The 21,147-nt window shown below is 43.5% G+C and overlaps 3 protein-coding genes and 1 non-coding gene across 5 annotated transcripts in view; 2 read left to right on the top strand and 2 right to left on the bottom strand.

The window, feature by feature from the left end:
• The window catches only part of LOC103126967 (zinc finger protein 709-like), a 176,730-nt gene extending 171,021 nt beyond the window's left edge, over window positions 1–5,709 (bottom strand). The window contains exon 1 of the mRNA XM_060182193.1: window positions 5,627–5,709. The gene's annotated coding sequence lies outside the window, so the exon portion shown is untranslated. The remainder of the gene's footprint in view (window positions 1–5,626) is intronic.
• The window catches only part of LOC103127055 (zinc finger protein 709-like), a 1,044,365-nt gene that overhangs the window by 197,770 nt on the left and 825,448 nt on the right, over window positions 1–21,147 (top strand). The gene's annotated exons all lie outside the window — the stretch shown is intronic.
• Window positions 9,984–10,114, bottom strand: LOC132535693 (small nucleolar RNA SNORA44). Its single transcript, XR_009547408.1, has one exon. It is a non-coding gene; the product is annotated as a small nucleolar RNA SNORA44 (small nucleolar RNA).
• Window positions 16,376–21,147, top strand: part of LOC132535592 (zinc finger protein 709-like) — a 45,751-nt gene continuing 40,979 nt past the window's right edge. Inside the window, exon 1 of the mRNA XM_060182168.1 lies at window positions 16,376–16,474. The gene's annotated coding sequence lies outside the window, so the exon portion shown is untranslated. The remainder of the gene's footprint in view (window positions 16,475–21,147) is intronic.

Below are 21,147 nucleotides of genomic sequence, written 5' to 3'. Positions count from 1 at the left end.
AAGAAATGGACGATTTCCTAGATACTTACCAACTTCCAAAACTAAGTAAAGAAGAAGTGGATAACATGAACAGGCCCATCACAGCTAATGAAATTGAAACAGTTATTAAAAATCTCCCCAAAAATAAAAGTCCTGGACCAGATGGTTTTACAAATGAATTCTACAAAACCTTCAAAGAAGAACTAATACCTCTACTTTTAAAAGTCTTCCAGAAGATTGAAGACACTGGAATACTCCCTGCCAGCTTCTATGAAGCTAACATCACCCTGATACCAAAAGCAGACAGGGACACAACCAAAAAAGAAAACTACAGACCAATATCTCTGATGAACATAGATGCGAAAATACTGAACAAAATTCTAGCCAACCGGATACAGCAGTATATCAAAAAGATTGTTCATCATGACCAATTGGGTTTATCCCAGGCATGCAAGGTTGGTTTAATATACGTAAATCAATCAATGTGATCCACCACATCAACAAAAGCAAGACCAAAAGCCACATGGTCATATCAATAGATGCAGAGAAAGCCTTTGACAAAATACAACATCCCTTTATGATCAAAACACTACCAAAAATGGGAATAGATGGAAAATTCCTCAAGATAGTAGAGTCTATATATAGTAAACCTACAGCCAACATCATACTCAATGGTGAAAAACTGGAAGCATTTCCACTCAGATCAGGTACTAGGCAGGGATGCCCACTATCACCATTACTATTCAACATAGTGTTGGAAGTTCTTGCCATAGCAATCAGGCAGGAGCAAGGAATTAAAGGCATACAGATTGGAAGAGAAGAAGTCAAACTCTCCTTATTTGCAGATGACATGATAGTATACATGGAAAAACCTAAGGAATCCAGCAAGAAGCTTTTGGAAATCATCAGGCAATACAGTAAGGTGTCAGGCTATAAAATTAACATTCAAAAGTCAGTGGCATTCCTCTATGCAAACACTAAGCTAGAAGAAATTGAAATCCAGAAATCAATTCCTTTTACTATAGCAACAAAAACAAAGTGGAGGTTGTATTGTTAAATGGGAAACTGGGGAATGTTATGCATGTACAAATTATTGTATTTACTGTTGAATGTAAAACATTAATTCCCCAATAAAGAAATAAATTAAAAAATGAATGAATAAATAAATAGAACAAATAAAATAAAATAAAATTTCAATCATAGGGCAAAGTATATTTATAATACTATAGTGGTTATCCTGGGGGGAAGCATGGATTAGGGGTGGGGAAATACAGAACTGTGGCAGTGCGGATGGTTTGAAACTACATCCCTTACATCTTATGATCATGTAAACCATTGTTGTAATACAAATGAGATATAAAATTAAATATAGACAACGAAAGCAACCATGATAGTCAGCATTAATATGAAATCTTGACCTCTTTAAAAAGAGGGTGGGGCAGAGGTAGGTAACATTAAGGATTATGCAAAGAGAAATCTCTTTACTGAGGCTCCAAAGTTCCAGATTCAATCTCCATGCACCATTAGAAGCCCGAGCTAAGCATTATAATGGCAAAGAAAAGAAAAAAAAAAAAAGGTAGAAGAAAAAGAAAAAAAATCTCAGTATGTAGTATTGAAAAGCCAACACAACATGTTTGGCCATTAGAATATTAGAATGTGGCAGTTGGACAGTAGCACAGTGGGTTAAGTGCACAACAGGCATAAGGATCCCGGTTCAAGCCTCTGGCTCCCCAACTGCAGAGGAGTCGCTTCACAGGCGGTGAAGCAGGTCTGCAGGTGTCTGTCTTTCTCTCCCCCCCTTTGTCTTTCCCTCATCTCCATTTCCCTCTGTCCTATCCAACAACAGTGACATCAATAACTACAAAAATAAAAAATATATATATTAGAATGTGTTGACATTAAATTGGTAACTGATCTATCTGTACTAACAAGATTACATTTATTTCTATGGAGCATTTTATGTGATGTTCTGCTCTCTGGCTTCTCAAGATCAAAACAAATGTACATGCAGTATATTTGGGACGATAAATATATATCTAGGATTGAATTAGAAAAAAAAGATGAAAGTAAATTTAAACATACAATTTTGGAGCCTGGGGCTCAAACCAGGATCCTTGCGCGACTCCTTACACTTCTTACTATGTGCACTTAACCTGGTTTGCCACCGCTTGGCACCCTAATTTAATTTTTTTTAATAATTTATTTATTTATTTTTAATTCATTTTTTATTTAAGAAAGGATAAATTAACAAAACCATAGGGTAGAAGGGGTACAACTCCACACAATTCCCACCACCCAATCTCCATATCCCATCCCCTCCCCTAATAGCTTTCCCGTTCTCTATCCTTCTGGAAGCATGGACCCAGGGTCGTGGGTTGCAGAAGGTGGAAGGTCTGGCTTCTGTAATTGCTTCCCCGCTGAACATGGATGTTGACTGGTCAGTCCATACTCCCAGTCTGTCTCTCTCTTTCCCTAGTAGGGTGGGTCTCTGGGGAAGCGGAGCTATAATTTATTTTTTTATTCATGAGAAAGATAGGAGGAGAGAAAGAACCAGACATCACCCTGGTACATGTGCTGCCGGGGATCGAACTCAGGGCCTCATGGTTGAAAATTCAGTGCTTTATCCACTGCGCCACCTCCCGGACCACTCCTAATTTAATTTTAATAAAAGAAAGAAAAAAAAATACAATCTTAAAAAACTTTAGTAAGGGAGTCGGGTGGGTTAAGTGTACGTGGCACAAAGCACAAGGACCAACTTAAGGAACCCAGTTCGAGCCCCAGCTTCCCACCTGCAGGGGAGGCGCTTCACAGGTGATGAAGCAGGTCTGCAGGTGTCTATCTTTCTCTCCCCTTCTCTGTCTACCCATCCTCTCTCCATTTCTCTCTGTCCTATCCAATAACAACAACATCAATAACAACATCAATAATAACTACAACAATAAAACAACAAGGGCAACAGAAGGGAATAAATAAATATTTTTTTTTAATTTAAAAAACTTTAGTAAAAATATAAATTTATATTCATTTTCATTAAAAATTAATAAATAAATTGTCACTGAGTATCGCTGAACTCAGTGCCTATATGATGAATCTGTTCCTATAGGCAATATTTTTTCCCTTTTTCTTTGATTTGATTAGAAAAAGAGAAATTGGGAATGGAGGGACAAATAAGGAGGAAGGGAGGAGAGAGAGAGAGACCTGTGGTACTGCTTCATCACTAGAGAATCTTCCCTAGCAGCTAGGAACTAGAGTTTTAACATAGGGCCTTGGTCAACTAGCCTTATGAGCTCAACTAAGTGGACTAATGTCTGGGCATTAAAAAAGAATTAAGCATACCCTATTACTTGGAATCGTTTTTTTATATATTTATTTTTTCCTTTTGGTTGCTCATGTTGTTTTCTACTGTTGTCATTATTGTTGTTGATGTCATCGTTGTTAGGACAGAGAGAAATGGAGAGAGGAGGGGAAGACAGAGAAGGGTAGAGGCAGATATACACCTGCAGACCTGATTCACCACCTGTGAGGCGAACCCCATGTAGGTGGGGAGCCGGGGGCTCCAACCGAGATCCTTACACCAGTCTTGAGCTTCGGGCCACCTGTGCTTAACCCGCTGCGCTACCACCTGACTCCCTGTCTCTTTCCCTTTCTATCTCCCACTACCCTCCCAGTTTCTCTCTGACTCTATCCAAAGTGAATCAATAAAAATACTTTTTGTTTTATTTTTTATTTATTTATTGGATAGAGACAGTCAGAAATCGAGAGGGAAGGGAGGGATAGAGAGGGTGTGAGACAGAGAGACACACCTGCAGCATTGCTTCACCACTTGTGAAGCTTTCCCCCTGCAGGTAGGGACTGTGGACTCGAACCCGGGTCCTTGCCCACTGTAACATGTGCGCTCAACCAGGTGCGCCACCACCCGGCCCCGATAAAAATATTTCTAAATATAAAAAGTAGCTGAGCTAATTTGCACAGTCGGTATGCAAATTACTTTCAAGTCTTACACTCCCATGTCTGTGGTTCAATCTCCAGATTACCATAAATCCGAACTGAATGGGTGGGGGTAGATAGCATCAAGACTATGTAAATAGATTCTCATACCTGAGGCTCCAAAGTTCCAGGTTCAATCTCCCATCACTATGAGCCAGAGCTGAGCAGTGCTCAGGTAAAAAATTAAAATAAATTAGTTAGGGAGTTGGGCGGTAGTGCAGCGGCTTAAGCACACGTGGCGCAAAGCACAGGGACCAGGGTAAGGATCTCGGTTCCAGCCCTGGCTCCCCATCTGCAGGTGTGTCGCTTCACAGGAGGTGAAGCAGGTCTGCAGGTGTCTTTTTCTCCTCCTCCCTCTCTGTCTTCCCCTCCTCTCTCCATTTCTCTCTGTCCTATCCAACAACGACGACATCAATAACAACAACAATAATAATTAATACAGCAATGAAAGATCAGCAAGGGCAATAAAAGGGAAAACAAATAAAAATAATTTAAAAATTAATTAAATTAAAAATAATAAGCAAAATAACCAAAACCGAACAGTGTTATAAAATTATAAGTAACATAAAAAACAACAGGAAGAAAGTAACTAGGGTGGTAGCGCAGCGGGTTAGGCACACGTGGTGTGAAGCTCAAGGACAGACTTAAGGATCCCTGTTCGAGTCCCTGGCTCCCCACCTGCAGGGGAGTCACTTCACAGGCGGTGAAGCAGGTCTGCTGGTGTCTATCTCTCTCTCTCCCCCTTTGTTTTCCCCTCCTCTCTCCATTTCTCTCTGTCCTATCTAACAACGACGACATCAATAACAACAATAACTACAACAACAACAACAAAAACCAAGAGCAACAAAAGGGGAAATAAATATAAAAATTAAAAAAAAAAAAAAAACAACGAATTCTGATTCCCAGCTAGGTACATGCAGTTGGCAGGACCCCACATTCTCAATTTCTGCACACTACACTGAGGCCACTAGAATAGTGTGAACACATTTCATCATTTCTTCACATCCCTCATTTTAAAGTGAGGAATGGACTGCTTATGATTCTCCAACAACCTTATTAAAAGACAGGTCAATCCTGGGACACTTCTGCTAAGGCCAGAATAAATTGAATTAAAAACAAAAGGCAGCAGCAGTTCCAGGGATAATTTAACAGAAATTTAAAATTTATCACTAAGGGAAATAAAAACGTGAAAGAATTTAAGACATTCTTGGTTTATACTTACTGGAACCCCAGGCTCTCTGCCTAAGAAGGCAGAGTAATCACAGCTTCACTGGACCCAACTGACAAACATGCTGAATGGCCAACCTGACCATCTTGCCTGCGGTCAGCAGGTCCTTCCTTGCGCCCCTGTCCTGGGTCCAGATCCCAGGACACTTAGTAGAGAATGGGACTGGACCAAGAAACTCTGCACCCATGAACAAAGAGGGGGAAAACATTGGGCAATGCATGATGATCCCACCCCCTTCCGATACAGCACACTGTGTGTAGCTCCCTAACAGAGTCAGGACAGCACAGGAAGGATCCAGTCCTGGCGGAAGGTGGACAAGGTGGACTGACCAGGGAGAGGCCGAGACAGACGGCTGCATCCCGGAATGTTCTAGCAAGTCTCAAGCAACCGCTTGAGCCACACTCACAATATCCCGTCCAGTGCTGAACTTACTGAGTCTCCTCTCCAAGGTCCAAACCAGCAGAAGATGAGAGCAGCACTCAGAGAAAAGCAGGGTCCCAGACGCACAGTACTGATGCTAAGTGCGCCTTACTTCCTGGAGTGTCTTCGTTCACTTTGGAGCAGCGCCCACCAGCAGCCCGGATTGGTCCATGTCCACTGTCTCAGAGTTCAATTGGATGAAGCCCTTGCCACTCACACACACAACTACTCTCCTGATTAGATACCCTTTACACCCAATCAAAACCAGACATTTCTAAGTGACAGGAATGTTGTCCTATCAACTTCTGTAACAGGGGGCGCGCCTGCAGAGCCACAAAAGCAAGAAATGGCACCCGAACCTTTCTCTGGAGTATTCCTGCAGAAGATCCATCCGTCTTTAAAAAAGCTACACTTCCACCAGCTTTCTCACCCACTTAGCTTACTCCTGCTCACTCTCTTTTCTGCTGATGGGCCATATGCCACACCACACTGTGACCCCGCACCCCGCAGACTTGGTGCTGCTGGCTGTGCTGCCTGAGATGCCTGCACTCTGCAGCCTGCTCACAGCCTGGCTCCAGGAGTGCGGTGGCTCCTTTGACCTGAAAGCTTCACGCCGGCACCCTGCTCTGCTCTCTGTAGTTAAGTTCACAGACAAGCAAGCATGGATAACAACAGAAAATGGTACCGAAACTGTGGGTATCAGCAGTGTTGTACAGGAAGCCTTGGGAGATGTTGTTTAGTGTCGTCTACCTGAAGCTGAGACACAATGGAACCAACAGATGAGGTTGGTGCTTTGAAAAGTGTACAAACCGCTAGTGACTTAGACTCACTGTTAAGGAAGGGGGAGACAGTAGTTAACTGTGGCCATTCCTAGTCCCTCGTGGAAGAATTCCAGACTGACTCTTGACAGGGAAAAACTGCAAGAGAGCCAGTCACGTTTCAGGAGATGAGAAATTACTAGGAACAGAAAAAGAAAAAAAAAAAAAAAGTACAAGCCATGTAGCATGTATACCCTGAGACACAGAGAGAGGAAGGTGACAGACAGCCTTCTGGCCTTCCAAGCTTTGTAGTTCCTTTGGAGGAAGGACAGCAGCCTCAGGGGTGTGTCTTCAGGTGATCTCACATCAGCATTTTGTGACTTTTTTTTGCAGTCAGGTAGGGAGGCAGTACTGATGCTTCTGTCTTCTGCCTTGGTCCCTTCTCCTGGCTTCCTCCAGGGTGCAGAAGGAGGGGTGATGCTTTCCCTAAGCTGCCCTTCAATACACACCAGGTTCACTCCCGCTAAGAATAAGCCAAAGCTGAGCAGTGCTCTGGTCTTTCATTACATCTGTTTCTCTCTTTAAAGTAATTTAAAAAAAAAAAAAAAAAAGAATAAAAGACCAAGAGGAAGAGAGACAAAAATGGAAAGAAAAAAAAAAAAAAAAACACCACCACACTCCTCACAAAGCTTTCTCATTCCATGGTGCTCCCATGTGGTGGCCTGGCTCCACTCAACACAAGATGTGCACTCTCTCTCCCAGGTGAGGTGAGCTATCTCCCAGCCCCAGCCTGTTTCTTTGTTACCTACATGCAGGAGGTTCCCAGCACAGCACTTCTGGTCATGGGCCTAGAGGAGCAGCAGCATCCCTCACAGGGGACTTAGGATGTGAGGGCCTGGTCCTGACTGCAAACTCTCTGAATTATGATTTCTTAGAGTAGGTCCCAGAAAACTGCATGATTTCTGGGCCCATGACAGCTTGAGAAGGCAAGTTTATAGAATGTTAATCACCACAGGCGTCCTATTAAATCACAATAAAAAGCTTGCTCACAGCACAGCCTGTGCCCTCTTGCACTGATTCCATTTCTGGTCTGGCTGTGACTCTCAGTGTCATTTTATTTAAACTTCCAGGCAATGTAAAGGTGAGAACTGAGGTAAGTGGGGAGACTGTCAGACAGTGGATCTATCCTGAGTATGGGTGCCTGGACCTGGAGTCAGGGGCTTGTCCATGTCAGGGGGTCACGGAAAGGCTGGATGGGCCAGGCAGGATGATCAGACTGGAGGTTCAGCACTGGGAGTCAGCACTCTAGCATCCTGCTGAACCTAGTGTAACACTGATTACTTGGCTCTCACAGGGCCCAGGGTTTCAGTAAATGCAAAATTAAGGAAACATTTTATTTTATTTTATTATTATTTTTTTCTCCAGGGCTATCACTGGGGCTTGGTGCCTGTGGTCTGAATTTACTGCTCCTGTGATACCGCCGAAACCTTTTCTTTCCTTTTTTTTTTTTTTCACCAGAGCACTGCTCATCTCTGGTTTATGGTGGTGCAGGGGGTTGAATTTAGGGTTTTGGAGCCTCAGGCATGAGTTTCTTTGTATAACCATTACACTATACCTCTGCCCTCCTAATTTTTAAAAATATTTATTTATTTCTTTTTGTTGCCCTGGTTGTTTTTTTTATTGTTGTTGTAGTTATTATTGCTGCTAATGTCATCATTGTTGGATAGGACAGAGAGAAATGGAGAGAAGAGGGAAAGACAGAGGGGGGAAAGAAAGATAGACAACTGCAGACCTGCTTCACCGCCTGTGGAACGACTCCCCTGCAGGTGGGGAGTCGGGGGTTTGAACTGGGATCCTCACGCCAGTCCTTGTGCTTTGCCATGTGTGCTTTACCCTCTGCGCTACCGCCCAACTCCCCTAATTTTTTTTTAAGTGACTGTTGTAATCATGTCTGATGCCCCAATTGTTCCTTACCCTGTACTGTTTATGTTCTTACTTCTGTGGCACTGATTCTGTTTCTAGTTCTGGCTGTGACTATCAGCATCATTTATTTTTGAATATTTATTTATTCTCTTTTGTTGCCCTTGTTGTTTTATTGTTGTAGTTATTAATGTTGTTTTCATTGTTGGATAGGACAGAAAGAAATGGAGAGAGGAGGGGAAGACAGAGAGGGGGAGAGAAAGACAGGCACCTGCAGACCTGCTTCACTGCCTGTGAAGCGACTCCCTGCAGTTGGGGAGCCGGGAACTCTAACCAGGATCCTTATGCCGGTCCTTGTGCTTTGCACCATGTGCGCTTAACCCACTGCGCTACCGTCTGGCCCCCTACCAGCATCATTTTAGTTTAGACCCCAGGCAATGTAATGGTGAGAACTGAGGTAGGTGGGGAGACTCTCAGACAGTGGATCTAGATTTGAGTTCAGGCTTTGACCCAAAGAGAGATTCCAGGGACAGCTCTACATGGAGAGGCAGGTCAGTGCAGTCTCCATTCTTTATCACTGAAGTAGAATCTGGGGCTGTGAGGGTTCCCTAATAGAAAGCAGAAACTTACATTTGTCCTCCAGGAAAGAGTCATTGTTCCAAAAACTCTCCTAAGACAATAATGGATTTAAAAAGTTGGACTTTTTATCCATTTCAGTGTCCTTCTTGCAGGTGACATATCATCGGGTGAAGAGACTGCACTGATGTCTCTAAAGCTGCAGCTGTGATTACTCCAGATACTCTCACCTGAGAGTGGAAGAGGAGCAAAAAGAAGCCACAGGTTCTTTGGTAAGTGTCCTGTTCCTGTCAGAGTCTGTATGTCCTGTTCTACTCCTAAAATGGGCTGCATTTAGAAATGCCAGGTTAGTGGTCCAGGAGGTGGCACAGTGATAAAGCTTTGGACTCTCAAGCATGAGGTCCTGAGTTTGATCCCTGGCAGCACATGTGCCAGAGTGATGTCTGCCTCTTTCTCTCCTCCTATCTTTCTCATAAATAAAATCTTTAAAAGAAAGAAAGAAAGAAGGAAATGCCAGATTATTATCTGCTTCTGACCATTTTCTTAGACTTTTTTCTTTTTTTCTTAATATTTATTTATTTCCTTTTGTTGCCCTTTTTTATTTTATTTATTTATTCCCTTTTGTTGCCCTTGTTGTTTTATTGTTGTAGTTATTATTGATGTCGTTGTTCTTGGATAGGACAGAGAGAAATGGAGAGAGGAGGAGAAGACAGAGAGGGGGAGAGAAAGACAGACACCTGCAGACCTGCTTCACCGCCTGTGAAGGAACCTGCCTGCAGGTGGGGAGCCGGGGGTTCGAACCGGGATCCCGACGCCGGTCCTTGAGCTTAGCCAAATGCGCTTAACCCGCTGCACTACAGCCCGACTCCCGCCCTTTTTTTTTTATTGTTGTTGCCATTGTTGATAGGAAAGAGAGATCGAGAGAGGAGGGGAAGACAGAGACAGAGAGAGAAAGACACCTACAGACCTGCTTCACCGCTTGTGAAGCCTCCCCTACAGGTGGGGAGCTGGGGGCTGGAACTGGGATCCTTATGCCAGCCAGTCCTTGCGCTTTGCGCCACGGGCGCTTAACCCGATGCGCTACTGCCTGACTTCCCTTAGCCTTTTTTTCTCTGAAATATAGGAATAGTGTGTGATGGCTACAGGTATTAAGCTGACCTGTGCTGTCAAAGTTTCTCCAGGTTATTTTCCCATGTAGTTGGAGTTCCCATGGTTACTACTAGCCATAAACCTTAGAAACATGAAATACTCTTTATATATATATATACCAGAACACTGCTCAGGTCTGGCTTATGTGGGGCATTGAACCTTGGACTTGTGAACCTCTGTATGAAACTCTATTTGCATAGTCATTATGGTATCTATGGTATCACCTTCTCCCAAAAAATTCTAATGAAGTTTAAAACTATGTTTTGGGAATTCTTCCTCTTAAATTCCTGTGTTGCCTTCTCAATCTCTCCATCTATACTTTTCTACACGCAATAAAGAGTGCTCACATTAAAAAAAAAAAAAAAGACCTGCAGCTAGCTATTCAAAATGTTTCCTTTTTGAAAATGACACACTTTAGGGGCTAGGCGGTAGTGCAGTGGGTTAAGCGCACATGGCACAAAGCACAAGGACCCACGCAAGGGTCCTGGTTAGAGCCCCCACTCCCCACCTACAGGTGGATATTTCACAACCTGTGAAGCAGGCCTACAGGTGTCTATCTTTCTCTCCTTCATTTTTTTTTTTTTTAGAATTTATTTATTTATTCATGAGAAAGATAGGCAGAGAGAGAAAGAACCAGACATCACTCTGGTACATGTGCTGCTGGGGACCGAACTCAGAGCCTGATGGTTGAGAATCCAGTGTTTTATTCATTGCACCACCTTCCAGACCCCTGCTCAAGGATCCTGGTTTGAGCCCCCGGCTCCCCACCTGTAGGGGAGGTCGCTTTACAAGTGGTTAAGCAGGTTCTCAGGTGTCTATCTTTCTCTCCCCCTTTCTGTCTTCCCCTCCTCTCTCCATTTCTCTCTTTCCTATCCAACAACAACAGCAATGGCAACAATAACAATAATAACAACAACAAGGGCAACAAAATGGAAAAAAGGCCTCCAGGAGCAGTGGATTATTAGTGCAGGCACCGAGCCCCAGAGATAATCCTGGAGGCAATAAAATAAATAAATAAATAATACCTTTTTTTTTTTTATCAAAGGACAATGTAAAGGGTTAGGTGGTGGTGCACCTGGTTAGGCGCAAATGTTATAATGCACACAGACCCAGGTTTGAGCCCCTGGTCCCCACCTGCAGTGGGAAAGTTTCACAAATGGTGAAGCAGTGCTACAGGTATCTCTTTAACCCTCAATATTCCTCTTCCCTCTTGATTTCTGACTGTTTCTATCTAATAAGTAAATAAAGATAATTAAATAAAATTAAAGAAACTTAAAAACAAAAAGACCATGTATAGAATCCAGTATTCCTATTGAGGGTGACTTTGAACTTGGGATATCAGTAGGTAAGAGAAAATTAATTGGGAGTTGGGCAGTAGCACAATGGGTTAAGCGCCAGTGGCACAAAGCGCATGGTCCCGCTTAAGTATCCCGGTTCAAGCCCCTAGGCTCCCCACCTGCAGGGGAGTCCCCACCTGCAGGGCAGTCCCTTCACAAGGGGTAAAGCAGGTCTGCAGGTGTCTTTCTCTCCCCATCTCTGTTTTCCCTGCCTCTCTCCATTTCTCTTAGTCCTGTCCAACAACAACAACATCAATAACTACAACAATAAAACAACAAGGGCAATAAAAGGGGATAAATATTTTTTTAAAAAGACTTTAATAAAAAAAAAAGAAAATTAACTTAGGGCCCATGTAGATGCTCCATGTACTCCAATTATAATAGGAGAAAGAAAACAAGAAGACTCTCTAGACCAGAATATATTTTGTAATGTAGAATACAGAGTACAGGCTGAGGAGACAGAGTAATGGTTATGCCAAGTACTTTCATTTCTGAGGCTATCAGGTCCCTGATTCAATCCCTATCACCACCATAGGCCAGACATGAATATTACTCAGGGTGTGCATGTGTTTGATTAATATATATTTTTAAATGTTTAAATATTTATTTATTTTCCCTTTTGTTGCCCTTGTTTTTTTTATTGTTGTTGTAGTTATTGCTGTTGTTATCGATGTCGTCATTGTTAGATAGGACAGAGAGAAATGGAGAGAGGAGGGGAAGACAGAGAGAGGGAGAGAAATATAGACACCTGCAGACCTGCTTCACAACCTGTGAAGCCACTCCCCTGCAGGTGGGGATCTTGGGGATGGAACTGGGATCCTTATGCCGGACCATGTGCTTTGCGCCATGTGCGCTTAACCCGTTATGATACTGCCCGACTCCCTATAAATAAAATATTTTAAAAAACATATTTAAAGGAAGTTGGGCGGTAGTGAAGCGAGTTAAGCGCATGTGCTGCAAAGCACAAGGACCGGCACAAGGATCTCAGTTCGAGCCCCAGCTCCCCACCTGCAGGGGATTTGCTTCACAGGTAGTGTAGCAGGTCTACAGGTATCTTTCTCTCCACCTCTCTGTCTTCCTCTCCTCTCTACATTTCTCTATATCCTATCCAACAACACAACATCAATAACAACAACAATAACAACTACCACAATAAAAACAAGGGTAACAAAAGGGAAAATAAATAAATATATTAAAAAAACATTTAAAGTAGACTAGGTCCTGGGCAGTAGTGCACCTGATAAAGTACATATTACAATATTAAGACCTGGGTTCAAGCCCCCAGTAACTACCTATAAAGGAAACCTTCGGGAGTTGGGCTGTAGCTCAGCGGGTTAAGCGCACATGGCGCAAAGCACAAGAACCAGCATAAGGATCCCAGTTTGAGTCCCCAGCGCCCCATCTGTAGGGTAGTTCCTTTACAGGCGGTGAAGCAAGTCTGTAGGTGTCTTTCTCTCCCCTTGTCTGTCTTCCCCTCCTCTCTCCATTTCTCTCTGGCCTATCTAAAAAAAGAAAAAGAAATGCCCCTGCCTGTGGGGTCTATCAACGGAGACCTAGGGTAGGGGGCGAGAGAATGAAGGAGACAAGAGTCACAAGGAACGAGAGCAAGACAGGAGGTCTGATCAAGCTCTAAAAATTTTATTTTGCAGCCGCAGTATAAGCACAAACAATGAGGAAGTTCTGCTAAGGTAGTGCGGGAGGGAGGTGGGTGAGCGACTTTCCAAACAGCTGGATGGTAATCTCAGTTCCAATGGTTGGAATGTCCGTTCTACCTATAAATGTTTTTACTAGCTGCTTTCAGGATGTTTTTTTTTTTATTTTTTTAAATATTTATTTTATTTATTTATTCCCTTTTGTTGCCCTTGTTGTTTTATTGTTGTAGTTATTATTGTTGTTGTCGTTGTTGGATAGGACAGAGAGAAATGGAGAGAGGAGGGGAAGACAGAGAGGAGGAAAGAAAGATAGACACCTGCAGACCTGCTTCACCGCCTGTGAAGCGACTCCCCTGCAGGTGGGGAGCCGGGGTTGGAACCGGGATCCTTATGCCGGTCCTTGTGCTTTGCGCCACCTGCGCTTAACCCGCTGCGCTACAGCCCGACTCCCTTTCAGGATGTTTTGTAACTTTCTATATGAGAGACTTAGCTAAGGCCTTGGCCCCCAGCAAAGAAAACCTTCATGAATTGAGGATAGTGCTGCAGGTATCTTTCTCCCTCCCTCTCCACCCGCTCTTCTATGTAGATCAATTTCATCTATCACTGTCCAATAAATAAATAAAATCTTTTTAAATAGGTGCTGGTGAAGGCGCACTTGTTTAAAATGCACATATTACAGTGCACATGAACCCGGGTTTGAATCTCTGGCCCCCACCTGCAGGGGGAAAGCTTTGCAAGTAGTGAAGCAGGGCATTAGGAGTCTCTGTCTCTCCCTCCTTCCCTCTCTATTTCTGCTTGTCTCTATCCAATAAAAAAATATAATTGCAGAGGTATAAAGAATAGGCAAATTGTAAGGAGGGCATTGGATATGGAGCTCTGGGGGTGGGCAATGTGTGGAAATGTACCCCTTTTGCCCTATTGTCCCGCCAATGTTTCCATTTATAATATATATATATATATATATATATATATAATAAAATCATTAAAATATTTTTGTCACTAGAAGTCCAATGCACTATCCATTGAGATACAGAATCACCTTAAATATTTTTTAAAAATTAAATACAGGGAATCTGGCGGTAGTGCAGAGGGCACACACACATGGCACAAAGCGCAAGGACCGGCGGAAGGATCCCGGTTTGAGCCCCCGGCTCCCCACCTGCAGGGGAGTCACTTCACAAGTGGTGAAGCAGGTCTGCAGGTGTCTGTCTTTCTCTCCCCTTCTCTCCATTTCTCCCTGTCCTATTCCAACATCAACAACAATAACTACAACAATAAAACAACAAGGGCAACAAAAGGGAATAAATAAATACAAAATTTTTAAATATTAAATAAAAATTAAATACAGCAGATAGGGATTGGCAATGGCACACCTGTATTGATAGACCACCTGTATTGCCATATACGAGGACATGCTCGAGTGCTGACTCCCAGTGCTGAACCTCCAGTCTGATCATCCTGCCTGGCCCATCCAGCCTTTCCGTGACCCCCTGACATGGACAAGCCCCTGACTCCAGGTCCAGGCACCCATACTCAGGATAGATCCACTGTCTGACAGTCTCCCCACTTACCTCAGTTCTCACCTTTACATTGCCTGGAAGTTTAAATAAAATGACACTGAGAGTCACAGCCAGACCAGAAATGGAATCAGTGCAAGAGGGCACAGGCTGTGCTGTGAGCAAGCTTTTTATTGTGATTTAATAGGACGCCTGTGGTGATTAACATTCTATAAACTTGCCTTCTCAAGCTGTCATGGGCCCAGAAATCATGCAGTTTTCTGGGACCTACTCTAAGAAATCATAATTCAGAGAGTTTGCAGTCAGGACCAGGCCCTCACATCCTAAGTCCCCTGTGAGGGATGCTGCTGCTCCTCTAGGCCCATGACCAGAAGTGCTGTGCTGGGAACCTCCTGCATGTAGGTAACAAAGAAACAGGCTGGGGCTGGGAGATAGCTCACCTCACCTGGGAGAGAGAGTGCACATCTTGTGTTGAGTGGAGCCAGGCCACCACATGGGAGCACCATGGAATGAGAAAGCTTTGTGAGGAGTGTGGTGGTGTTTTTTTTTTTTTTTTTCTTTCCATGTTTGTCTCTCTTCCTCTTGGTCTTTTATTCTTTTTTTTTTTTTTTTAAATTACTTTAAAGAGAGAAACAGATGTAATGAAAGACCAGAGCACTGCTCAGCTTTGGCTTATTCTTAGCGGGAGTGAACCTGGTGTGTATTGAAGGGCAGCTTAGGGAAAGCATCACCCCTCCTTCTGCACCCTGGAGGAAGCCAGGAGAAGGGACCAAGGCAGAAGACAGAAGCATCAGTACTGCCTCCCTACCTGACTGCAAAAAAAAGTCACAAAATGCTGATGTGAGATCACCTGAAGACACACCCCTGAGGCTGCTGTCCTTCCTCCAAAGGAACTACAAAGCTTGGAAGGCCAGAAGGCTGTCTGTCACCTTCCTCTCTCTGTGTCTCAGGGTATACATGCTACATGGCTTGTACTTTTTTTTTTTTTTTCTTTTTCTGTTCCTAGTAATTTCTCATCTCCTGAAACGTGACTGGCTCTCTTGCAGTTTTTCCCTGTCAAGAGTCAGTCTGGAATTCTTCCACGAGGGACTAGGAATGGCCACAGTTAACTACTGTCTCCCCCTTCCTTAACAGTGAGTCTAAGTCACTAGCGGTTTGTACACTTTTCAAAGCACCAACCTCATCTGTTGGTTCCATTGTGTCTCAGCTTCAGGTAGACGACACTAAACAACATCTCCCAAGGCTTCCTGTACAACACTGCTGATACCCACAGTTTCGGTACCATTTTCTGTTGTTATCCATGCTTGCTTGTCTGTGAACTTAACTACAGAGAGCAGAGCAGGGTGCCGGCGTGAAGCTTTCAGGTCAAAGGAGCCACCGCACTCCTGGAGCCAGGCTGTGAGCAGGCTGCAGAGTGCAGGCATCTCAGGCAGCACAGCCAGCAGCACCAAGTCTGCGGGGTGCGGGGTCACAGTGTGGTGTGGCATATGGCCCATCAGCAGAAAAGAGAGTGAGCAGGAGTAAGCTAAGTGGGTGAGAAAGCTGGTGGAAGTGTAGCTTTTTTAAAGACGGATGGATCTTCTGCAGGAATACTCCAGAGAAAGGTTCGGGTGCCATTTCTTGCTTTTGTGGCTCTGCAGGCGCGCCCCCTGTTACAGAAGTTGATAGGACAACATTCCTGTCACTTAGAAATGTCTGGTTTTGATTGGGTGTAAAGGGTATCTAATCAGGAGAGTAGTTGTGTGTGTGAGTGGCAAGGGCTTCATCCAATTGAACTCTGAGACAGTGGACATGGACCAATCCGGGCTGCTGGTGGGCGCTGCTCCAAAGTGAACGAAGACACTCCAGGAAGTAAGGCGCACTTAGCATCAGTACTGTGCGTCTGGGACCCTGCTTTTCTCTGAGTGCTGCTCTCATCTTCTGCTGGTTTGGACCTTGGAGAGGAGACTCAGTAAGTTCAGCACTGGACGGGATATTGTGAGTGTGGCTCAAGCGGTTGCTTGAGACTTGCTAGAACATTCCGGGATGCAGCCGTCTGTCTCGGCCTCTCCCTGGTCAGTCCACCTTGTCCACCTTCCGCCAGGACTGGATCCTTCCTGTGCTGTCCTGACTCTGTTAGGGAGCTACACACAGTGTGCTGTATCGGAAGGGGGTGGGATCATCATGCATTGCCCAATGTTTTCCCCCTCTTTGTTCATGGGTGCAGAGTTTCTTGGTCCAGTCCCATTCTCTACTAAGTGTCCTGGGATCTGGACCCAGGACAGGGGCGCAAGGAAGGACCTGCTGACCGCAGGCAAGATGGTCAGGTTGGCCATTCAGCATGTTTGTCAGTTGGGTCCAGTGAAGCTGTGATTACTCTGCCTTCTTAGGCAGAGAGCCTGGGGTTCCAGTAAGTATAAACCAAGAATGTCTTAAATTCTTTCACGTTTTTATTTCCCTTAGTGATAAATTTTAAATTTCTGTTAAATTATCCCTGGAACTGCTGCTGCCTTTTGTTTTTAATTCAATTTATTCTGGCCTTAGCAGAAGTGTCCCAGGATTGACCTGTCTTTTCATAAGGTTGTTGGAGAATCCCCCATTTAAAGTCAGAGGTGTGGAGAGATGTATGAAAAGTGTTCACACAATTTAGTGGCCTCAGTGTAGTGTGCAGAAATTGAGAATGTGGGGTCTTGCCCACTGCATGTTCCTAGCTGAGAATCAGAATTTGTTATTGCTTTATTTTTTAAATTTTTAAATATTTATTTCCCCGTTTGTTGCTCTTGTTTTTGTTGTAGTAGTAGTAGTAGTTATTGTTGTTATTGATGTCATCGTTGTTAGATAGGACAGAGAGAAATGGAGAGAGGAGGGGAAGACAGAGAGGGGGAAAGAAATATAGACACCTGCAGACCTGCGTCACCGCCTGTGAGGAAGTGAAGAGACTCCCCTTCAGGTGGGAAGCTGGGGCTCCAACCGAGATCCTTATGCAGGTCCTTGCGCTTCACGCCACGTGTGCCTAACCCGCTGCTACCACCCTAGTTACTCCCGTTATTATTTTTTTATATTACTTATAATTTTATAGCACTTCAGTTTTGATTTTTTATTGTTTGTTTTTAATTAAATTAGTTAATTAATTATTTTTTATTTTCCCTGTTATTGCCCTTGCTTTTTCATTGCTGTAGTAGTTATTATTATTGTTGTTGTTATAGGTGTTGTCCTTATTGGATAGGACAGAGAAATGGAGAGAGGAGGGGAAGACAGAGAGGGGGAGAGAAAGTCATCTGCAGACCTGTGTCACCTCCTGTGAAGCGACACACCTGCAGGTGGTGTGGGAGACTGAACCTGGGACTTTGGAGCCTCAGGTGTGAGAAAATATATACATAGTCTTGATGCTATCTACCCCTACTCATTCAGCTCTGATTTATGATAATCTAGAGATTGAACCATAGACATGGGATTGTAAGACGAAAGTAATTTGCATACCCACTGTGCGAATTAGCTCAGCTACTTGTCATATTTAAAAATATTTTTATTGATTCACTTTGGATAGAGTCAGAGAGAAACTGGGAGGGTAGTGGGAGACAGAAAGGGAAAGAGACAGGGAGTTGGCGGTAGTGCAGCGGCTTAAGCGCAGGCGGCGCGAAGCGCAAGGACCGGCATAAGGATCTCGGTTCGAGACCCCGGCTCCCCTCCTGTAGGGGCGTCGCTTCACTGGTGGTGAAGCAGGTCTGCAGGTGTCTTTCTCTACTCCTCTTTATGTTCCTCTCCTCTCTCCATTTCTTTCTGTCCTATTCAAGAACGACGACATCAATAACTACAACAACAATAAAAAAACAAGGGCATTAAAAGGGAAAATAAATAAAATTAAATAAAATTAAAAAAAGAAAGGGAAAGAGACACACATATAGTGCTGCTGCTCCAGTCTTAACTCTCCTCCATTATCTGTAGAGCAGAAGTTGAACCCAGGTGTATACTCAAACGGGTCCACTACCCACATCTGGCCACTGTAATCAGTTCTCAATGCAGTTGTACAATGTGACCTGCAAAACACTGATGTGATCAATTCTGGTTAGTTCAGTTTTAAAATGTTATTGTACAGAAATAATAAATTTATATCTTTTTTCAGTAGTAGAGGAAAACTTTCCAATTACTTAAGATCATAAAAGTGCACTATGATGGGTGCTGGCAGTAGTGCAGCTGGATAAGCACATATGACACAAAGCACAAGGACCGGCATAAGGATCCAAGCGGTGTAACAGGTCTGCAGGTGTCTATCTTTCTTCCATTCTCTATTTTCCCATCCTCTCTCGATTTCTCTCTGTTCTATCCAACAATGACAGCAATAACAACAATGATAACAACAACAATGACAAACAACAAGGGCAACAAAAGGCAAAATAGCCTCCAGGAGCAGTGGATTCCTGTGCTGTCTCTCTCCCTCTCTATCACTCCCTTCCCTCTTGATTTCTGGCTGTCCTTATCCAATAAATAAAGATTTAAAAAAAAGCAAGTGATGGGCCTCATGATGAAATGACAGGATCACAGTTTTTTTCATAATGAATTTTTTTTATTGGTTTATTTATTCCCTCTTGTTGCCCTTGTTTTATTATTGTAGTTATTATTGTTGTTATTGATGTCATTGTTGGATAGGACAGAGAGAAGGGAGGATAGAGGAGGAGAGAAAGACAACTGAAGACCTACCTGCTTCACCGCTTGTGAAGCGACTCCCCTGCAGGTGGGGAGCCAGGGGTTTGAACTGGGATCATTACACCGATCCTTGTGCTTTGTGCCACGTGCGCTTAACCAGCTGCGCTACCACCAGGCTCCCTAGGATCACAGTTTTTTTTTTAAATCTTTATTTATTGGATAGAGACTGCCAGAAATCAAGAGGGAAAGGGGTGATAGAGAGGAACAGAGACAGAGAGACACCTGCAGCCCTGCTTCACCACTCGCAAAGCTTTCCCCCTGCAGGTGGGGAGGGGGGGGGCTGAACCTGGGTCCTTATGCATTGTAATACTTGCGTTCAACCAGGTGCGCCACAACCCGGACCCTGGATCACAGTTTTTTTTTTTTTTCACTTTTTCTTTTTTGAAATATTTATTTATTCCCTTTTGCTACCCTTGTTGTTTTATTGTTGTAGTTACTATTGTTGTTTTTGATGTCGTCATTGTTGGATAGGACAGAGAAAAATGGAGAGAGGAGGGGTAGACGGGGGTGGGGGGGAGAAAGACAGACACCTGCAGACCTGCTTCACTGCTTCTGAGGTGACTCCCCTGTAGTGGGGAGCCGGGGCCTCAAACCGGGATTTTTAAGACAGTCCTTGCGCTTTGCGCCACCTACCTGTGTTTAATCCTCTGCACTACCGCCTGGGTCCCAGGATCACAGTTTTTTAAAAAAAATTATTTATTTATTCCCTTTTGTTGCCTTTGTTATTGTTTTATGGTTGTAGTTACTGTTGTTGTTTATAAAGGTGCTTTAAAAAATATTTATCTCCTTTTGTTTCCCTTGTTTTCTTGTTGTAGTTATTGTTGTTATTGATGTCGTTGTTGTTAGATAGAACAGAGAGAAATGGAGAGAGGAGGGGAAGACAGAGAGGGGAGAGAAAGATAGACACCCACAGACCTGCTTTAGCACTTGTTAAGTAACTCCCTTACAGGTGGGGAACCGGGGTCTCGAACTGAGATCCTTATGCCGGTCCTTGTGCTTTGCGCCATGTGCGCTTAACCGGTTGTGCTAACGCCCTACTCCTGCAAAGGTACTTTCATGTGTGAAGCTCCAGTGTCCCAAGTTCAGTCCCCTGCATCACCATAAGCCATAGCTGAACAGTGCTCAGGTAAAAATAAATAAATAAATAAATACTACTAATATTTAAATATATATTAATAATATTTTTGGATAGATTTTACCAGAGCACTGCTCAGATCTAGCTTATATTGATGAAGGGGATTGAACCTGGGACTTTGGAGTCTCAGGCATGAGAGACTTTTTGCATAACCATTATGCTATTTACTCCCTCGAGCAATGATATTTTCAGATAAATCATCTATCAATACATTTTATTTTCCCCCAATAATGTCATTCTAGTTCTTCCTTTTTTTTGGGTCATTCTTAATATGTATGCTAGCATTCATTTGTAATTAAGAATTGAGGAAATCAGTTTAATTTGTTACAGTGATTTGACAGTGTTTACACAATTATAATATTTCATTGGTATACTTGCTGACCCACACATGGTTCTAGTGTTCTGGATTCCACGTATGAGAGGAATAATCTAGCACTTACCTTCCTTCGTATTTCAGTTAATGCTCTGTGCAGTGTTAAGGTGAGACTTGCATTATGCCAGAGTTTAGCAGAGTTGAGCTCAGGCGTTGGTTGAAAGAGACTCTGCACTACATGGACCTGGGTGAGGCAGTTGGCACTCCCCATTGAAGCAACCACCAATTCCTCCTCCTCCTCTGACTTCCTTTTCAGGCCAGGAAATGAACTGTAGTCACAGCAGCACCTTGAGACTATGGTTCACACACCAGAACAGCTTTTTCACTTGATAACACTGCACCTACAGGGAGGACATTATAAACATAAAATTAGGCTCAACTTCCTAGTTTTTCAGTGTTAAAAGGAGAGACTCAGGACAATAAGCAAATCTAT

Source organism: Erinaceus europaeus, chromosome 23 (assembly GCF_950295315.1).
Source record: "Erinaceus europaeus chromosome 23, mEriEur2.1, whole genome shotgun sequence".
NCBI classification, from domain to species: domain Eukaryota; kingdom Metazoa; phylum Chordata; class Mammalia; order Eulipotyphla; family Erinaceidae; genus Erinaceus; species Erinaceus europaeus.
The sequence above is the reverse complement of the archived record's forward strand: the minus strand, read 5'-3'. Positions and strand labels throughout refer to the sequence as shown.